Here is a 7,837-nt window from a genome sequence, read left to right on the forward strand (position 1 = left end):
TGTGGGCTTCCGTGGAGGAAGAGTAGATGCTGTCAGAAGTCCACTGAATCCCGATTTCCCTCCGGGGAGCTCTCAACCACTGGGCTGTGAAGGGTTATCTCCCCAGCCAACTGCCAAGATGGCTGCATGGGGCATGGAAAGCTGCCCCCCTCCTCACTCATCTGCCAGTCCCTTGCACGGGGGATCTTGGTCGTGGGTCTATGAAGAGCTACCCCACCCCAGGCAAGTGCTGAGGAGGATGCATGGGACATGGAAGGCTACTCACCCCCACACTTGTGTGCCATCTCCATCAGCCTGTTGCCTGGTGCATTCTGGCCAAACACTCACCAGTCTTAAATGCAGTCTCTCAGCTTTTCCAGTCACACACTCACTATGTTGTGTAGAAGTCCCTGCCCAGAGGGTGGAACCCTGGAACTGCTGTTCTGGGGCACTTTCTGTCCTTTATCTAGTGTTTTTCACGAGGAGAATTTTGCCCTGTCTCTCCTAATTTGCCATCTTCCACAAGTCGTTTTTTGGGAGCTGATTCTAGGAAGCCAGATTGAACGAAGGTCTACTCAGAAACACACCTCACGCTACAACTAAACATTGCAGTGCCACCATCTCAGACTTCCTTCTTGTTTCCACCGCTCCTTCATTTTGGAAGATAATTTTGCCAGAGATAAATTTCTTGCTTGAAGTTTTTGTCTTTAAGGACTTTAAGTACATTATCCCCCTGTCTTCTGTCCTCTGTGGTTTCTGATGAGAAATCCTGTTAATCTTATCGGAGATCCCTTGTATGTGCCAAGTCACTTCTTTCTTGCCACTTTCAAAATTCTCTCTTTGTCTTTGGAATTTGACAATTTAATTTACTTATCTTTTAATAAAATTGTATGGCAGTTATTTGGAAAATACCTAATTGTATAGTAAATCCCCACCAAATACACATGTGTGCACACACACATACACATATACACACACAGACTCAGCTATGTGTGTTTATCAGTTCTGAATTGTTTGAGATCTCTTCTGGGGCCAGTTTGTGTATCCAACACTGCTGTACTGCATACACTTGCTTTTAAACAAATTTGAAATAAACGAGGATGTCACAACGATTTTAAAGAGGAAGAAACACAACTCGAGTTACTTCAATTCTATCATTTTACGCAACCACTTGGAATATTCATTTGTGTTTAAGATTCCTGGAATTATTGTGAAATGGAATTTTTATTAATCTCAGACAAATGCATCTTTGTATTTTAAATCTTTTCATAGCTATTTGCATATCTAATGTGTCCAGGTTAAAAAGTGTTCTTTAATGGACTCTGAGTTTGTACTCTGATTGACAAATCTATACTGCTATTGACCATGAATATGCAGAGTTGATCGTTTTGATGTAGTTATCCTAAGTTTGCAGAAATTAAGAATCAAAAACAGAAACTGTAATATTCATTTCTATGCCTGTCCAACATATTTTGTCAAGGTTTATTTTTTTTTAAGCCAACCCATTGCATGGTATTCACTTGAGCAGCAAAGGAAACTAAAACAGTGACCCTGACAAGAACATTGCTGGCCAAATGGTGATCCAGAGAGGATGGGAGGACACAAAGGGGACACAGTACAGACAGAGAGAGCTTGAGGAGTTTTGCTGTGGAGTAGAGGTTCTCAACCAGGGGCGATTTTTCCTCCTAGGGGACTGTGAGCAAAATCTGGAGACAGGGAGTGGGGGTTGGGGGAAGGCGCAGGGGGGAGGGGGAGGGTGTTCCTGGCATCTGGTGGGTAGAGACCAGGAATGCTGCTAATTCCCAACGATGCACAGGATGGCCCCCACCAAAGAGTGGAGCAGAAATTAAAATTTAAAGATTTACGAAATGAAACGAAATAAAGCTTCAGTGGCTCAAAGATTTCAAATGGAGTCGAGAGGTCACTCTGGTGGACATTCTTACACACTATATAGATAGCACTTTTTAGGTTTTAATGTATCGGAATAGCTAAAAGTAAATACCTGAAACTACTAAACTCCAACCCAGTAGCCTTGACTCTTGAAGACGATTGTATAATAATGTAGCTTACAAGGGGTGACAATGTGATTGTGTAAACCTTGTGGATCACACCCCCTTTATCCAGTGTATGGATGGATGAGTAGATAAATGGGGACAAAAACTAAATGAAAAATAGGATGGGATGGGGGGAATGATTTGGGTGTTCTTTTTTACTTTTATTTTTCATTCTTATTCTTATTCTTTCTGATGTAAGGAAAATGTTCAGAAATAGATTGTGGTGATGAATGCATAACTACATGATCATACTGTGAACAGTTGATTGTACACCATGAATGATTGTATGGTATGTGAATATATTTCAATAAAACTGAATTTAATTAAAAAAGTAGAGTGGGGTGATGAATGCACAGCTATATGATGGTACTGTGAACAGCTGATTGTACACCATGGATGATTGTATGGTATGTGAATATATCTCAATAAAACTGAATTTAAAAAAATTTATGTATTTAAATATCTGGTCAAAAATGCCAATAGTGTTAAGGCCAAAAAGCCCTGTATTAAAGGAAAGGAGGGAGATGGGTGGGGAAGTAGAGTAAAGCAAGGCTTTTATTTAAGATAGGAGAAATAAGAATATGTTTGTGTACAAGTGGGAATGGAGGAGAATGTGTTGTTGGCTAAATGGCAGGAGCAGAGTTGATAATTACTATAAAGCAATAGTGTTAAAATATGCCTGAGGGGTTGACAAACCCACACAGAGAATATATGGAGCAAAATACTTATAGAAAAAAAAAAGAGAAAGGCCAAGGAGGGTCTACCTTCCCTGCAATTTTTTTTTTTTTTTATGAACATCTTTAAAATAACTTACCCAAAAATAGGATAGATTCCATGGGAAAGCCACACTAATTCTCATCTTCCAAAACCATAATTTTGGAGCTGGAGGAGACTTTAGAGGTTATCTTGTTTGTGTTCTTCATATTATGAGTGAGGAAACTAAGGTAACTGCCATGAGCTGCCATACAGCTGGGGTTAACCTTTAGGTAAGCCATTAACAGATGTAGAATGACGGGGAAACTGGGCGTGTTGAATCCAATGCACTAGAGGAATGATTTATACATTTAAATGTTCTGCTCCACTTAAGTTCATTACTGAACGTCCAGCAGCCTCCTAAGAATGAAAACCTTTCCCAGCCGCCATTAGACATTTTTCTTAGCTCTGTCTTTTGTACCAGGGGAAAAACACAACAGTTGTAAACTGCTTGAAGGGAAACATTACTTAATATCCCTTAAGTGTCTGCTGGCAGTGCTATCCTTCCTTTCAGTGCAAAAGTAACTTCAGGACAAATAATTTGCCCTAACAACTGCAGGGAATAAATACAGCCATCTTTCAAACAATTTTCCCTCTTTTCAAGTAAAGGCAGCCAGCAAGCAACATAGTCCAGGGTTCCAAAACGTCCAGCTTGGCGTTTTACAAATGAGATGTTCAGACTAGTAAAGATAGAATAAGCAACTCTTTCAGGTACAAATGCAAAGCCAAGAGGGCTTGCCCCAGTTGGAGTTCAACTGCCATAAAATAGTTTTCTGGAGACTTTTATATTGTTAACAACCTCCTCGAAAAGACTCCTCTCTGGTGTCCCCATGCTGTAATGATCAACCTTTTATTTCTCGGACCAATTCTTTGCTGATCCCTTTCTTCTTCCTGATTCCTAGGTGCTGATTTGTAGGAAGGATCAGAATCTATCTCCTGACGCCTGTGTTTCTTGTCTTTATTTCCAATCCTGCTCTTTCATGTACACTCCTTGCCTGTTGGCTAACCCCGTTGGAGGTGAACAGCTGCCCCTCCAACTCGACGTGCTCAGAACTGAACTCATCTTCCACTCCTCTTCCAAAGATTCCCAGGCTAAACACCTATTACTAGGTAGTTAGCTAGTCCCAGCATCATTAATAATAGTGTACTCAATCATGCCCAAGAGTTTGGGTGACAAATTACATGGTCACCCAATCTAAACCTCAAAGGCAGTGCGGTTTTGCCAGTCGACTAAAATCAAAATCTCAACCTAAGCTTCAACTGCTAAATCCAAAGCAGCAGAATCTTATTTTAGAGTGTCTCAAAAATCCCCACTTGTTTTTACATTTGTAGTAACTCACTAAGCCCTTACATCTGGACCACTGATAAAGGTTCTTGCTTCCTAGTATCTCTGCCTCCCACCCCTCTACCCTTCAAGCAACCCAATGTACTGTAACGGACTCAATCTTTAAAAAAACCCTGATTTTATCCCGTTGCCCTCTAATGTAGTAATTCTACAAACATTTACTAGGTGAGAAGCACTCTGCCCAGTCCTCAAAAAGCTTACTTCATTTATACATTATTTGAGCCATCGCATCGTCCTGCGCATTGGGGCTACAAAGATGGGCATGGCCCATGTTGAAAAAAACAGAACAGAACTTCAATAGCAACAGAAGACAGCCAGAGAGTGATTCAGGGAGAAACCTCAAGGTGACTTGGGATGAACTAGCAAATGAGTGATTTTTAAAAATGCATTGTGTGAGTCAGCAGTGCCAAAACTCTGGAAGGACTTGGCAAGATAAAAAGGGGAGGAACAGTGGCTGGTGGTTGCTCAGGTGAATGGTTCTCACAGTGGTGGGAAAAGCAGAAGGGCTCCAAGTGTGGAGACCCTACCATGCCCTTTACCCTGCTGATGGAACCAAGTTTAAAATCTAAGCTGACCCGTGGCTCTCTGAGTGTGGGCATGTCGCCTTCTGCGAGGGCAGCTTCCCCCCATCATTCTTTGCCACGAGGTTTCCTTCACAACAGGTGCTAGGGGTTGGATTGTGTCCCCCAAAAGACATGTTCAAATCCTAAACCCTGGTCCTGTGAAAGTGACCTTATTTGGAAATAGGGTCTTTGAAGATGTGATTAGTTGAGGCCAAACTAAATTATGGGGGCCCTAATCCAACCTGACTGGTGTCCTCAGAAGAGGAGGAAACTTGGAGATGGAGACAGACACAGGGGAGAAGGCCAGGTGATGACAGAGGCAGAGACTGAAGTGCTGCAGCTGCCAGCCAAGGAATGCCAAGGACTGATGGAAACCCCAGAATCTAAGAGGCAAGGAAGGATTTTTCCCTACAGGTTTCAGAAGGAGCATGGCCCAGCCGACACCTTGATTTTGGACTTCCAGCCTCCAGAACTGAGAGACAATAAATTTCTGTTGTTTTAATCCACCCAGTTTGGAGTACTTTGTTACAGCAGCCCCAGGGAACTAAGACACCAGGCTTTGATCATGTCACTGGGCTGGCCCAGGACACCCTTCTCTTAGTGAGGCCTGAGCACTTTGGCTCTTTTTCAGAGGTCAGTTAGTTTGACTGTTACCTTCACTAAGTCTCCATCTGACCTGGGCAATGAATAACAGCCTTCCCTTTGTCTGGACTTCTATAGCACTGAAGAGTCATGCTCATCTTGCAGTGTTTCTATTTATCTAGCTAGTGATACCCATTTCTCAAGCAGAAACTGCATTTACGTTTCTTACAGTCTCTCAATAGATGGCACATGCCACATGAGCAGTGCAATCCCCCAGATCATGTTGCATGAATGCTTTACTGAGAATTGCAATGTTGTAAAGTGACCATCTTATAACGGCTATGAGGGCCAGCCCTGCATTAAAACAGACTTAGTTTTAATTGTAAATTCTGCCACCTTCCAGGCGTGTGAGTTTGGGCAAGTCTGGAGGCCTTAGCTTCTCCATCTGGGAAAGGAAGATACTATTAGAATCAGCCACATAAGGTTCTTGCAAGGGTTAAACAGGATTTTAAAAATGTAAAGGGTTTAGCACACTGCCAGGTCACCTGAAAACTGGAGCTTCGATGTTAAAGCAGAGTGGAAAATCATGACTGATGATTTATCTCAAAATCAACACAGAGCAGATGTGGCCCTAAAATTACACTCTCCTAATGGAATGGTTTTCCACACTTCTATAAACAGAAATGAAGAAGGAAATGAACCAAATGGCTTTTGGTATAATACATCCCTTTCTAGAAACATAGCCAAAATTTTTATTAAGGTCTTCTGTGATAATAATTTTGGGAAAAAGGAAAATGGAACATAAAGTCATTCTCACAAATCTTATTGAAATATTTCCATGTACTGTAAGCCTTCTACACATGATGACAGTAGTTAGTGGCATATTAAAATGATGAATGTAAACAGGATGCTTAACAAAAAGAAAAGGTGATGGTTATCCTCAGCCTGTTTTTAGCTAATTTGATTTTTTTTCCTAATTTGATTTTCTGTTTGTGCATAATTTTTACAATTTTTTTTCTGGTTATCATGGTAACACACCTTACTAAATTATAGATATGTGACAACAGAGAAGTCTTTAAATCTCCCCTGCTCCAAGATAATCCCTATGAAAAACATCCAAGTAACAAGACAAAGGATGGGATCATACTATAATACTGTTCCTCAACTTTTTTTTACTTAATGATGTATCGTAAGACATCGTTCTATGACAGGGCCATTCGAGCTGCCTTATTACTTTTAATGGCTGCATCATATTCCATTTTATGATAAGTTACTTTACAACTTACTTATCTAATTCCCAGATGACTGAATTAATTCCAGGTGGTTTTTGTTGTTGTGTTTGTTTTTTTTGTTTTCTCTCAGCATTCAACAATGCTTAAAGTAGAATTTCTGGATCAAAAAGAATGAACATTTAAAAATCTATAGTGGGGAGCCGGGCACTGTGTGAGACGAGTCAGAGCCCAGGGTGAAGAAGTGGTGACTCTCGTGTGCGGAGTTTGTCTCGGTCGCGAGGTGCGATGTGGCCGTGGCTCAGTGTTACCTGGCAAAGAACAACTGGGAGATGGAAGTACGGTTTTGCTTTCTCTCATTTCCCGTTCTTTACCTTTGTTGGTGAAGCGCACAAACCCCACCCCTGTGGCTTTGCTTTCCAGAGAGTGCTGACTTCCTTCTTTGGGCCATGCGTGGATGACAGTACCTTGGAAAGCCATTTTCAGACCCACTCTGAATCTGAGACTTGTGTTAACCCAAGCAATGAAAATACAACTGATTCCACTCATTCTAAATGCAGCTCATCTCAAAATATTCACCAAGAAGATGGCAGTGTGCTCTCCTTAGTTATCTGGAATATTGATGGATGGGATCTAAACAACCTGCAAGAGCGGGCTTGAGGAGTATGTCCTTATTTAACTTTGTAAGCCTAGATGTGATATTTCTACAGGAAGTTATTCCTCCATACTGTAGCTACCTAAAGAAAGAGCAAGAAGTTAGAAGATTATTACAGGACATGAAGGATATTTCATGTTTAAAGCTATAATGTTTAAAAAATCCAGAGTGAAATTAAAAAGCCAAGAGATTATTCCTCTTCCAAGTACCAAAATGATGAGAAGCCTTTTGTGTGGGCATGTGGCTGTGCTGGGAAATGAACTTTGCCTTATGACTTCCCAAAAGGGCATGCTAAGGAACCAATCAATCAGTTAAAAGCGGTTTTAAAGAAAATCCAAGAGGCTCCAGAGTCAGCTACAGTTATATTTGCAGGAGATACAAATTTAAGGGATCCAGAAGTTACCAAATGTGGTGGTTTATCCACCAATATTTTGGACGTCTGGGAGTTTTGGGGCAAGCCTGAGCATTGCCAGTATACATGGGATAGGCAAATGAACTCTCATCTTGGAATACCTGGTTCTTGTAAGCTTCATTTTGATCGAATATTTTTCAGAGCAGCAGAAAGGGGCCACATTATTCCCTGAAGTTTCTATCTACTTGGGTTGGAAAAACTGGACTGCGGCAGATTTACTACTAATTCCCGGGGTCTTCTGTGCAACTTAGATCTAATATTATGA

At 41.2% G+C, this 7,837-nt stretch overlaps 1 pseudogene; it reads left to right on the top strand.

Annotated features, from left to right (window-relative positions):
• Positions 1-4,659: 4,659 nt before the first annotated feature.
• Positions 4,660-7,837, top strand: LOC119519277 (annotated as a pseudogene).

This window comes from Choloepus didactylus, chromosome 23 (assembly GCF_015220235.1).
Source record: "Choloepus didactylus isolate mChoDid1 chromosome 23, mChoDid1.pri, whole genome shotgun sequence".
Lineage (NCBI taxonomy): Eukaryota > Metazoa > Chordata > Mammalia > Pilosa > Megalonychidae > Choloepus > Choloepus didactylus.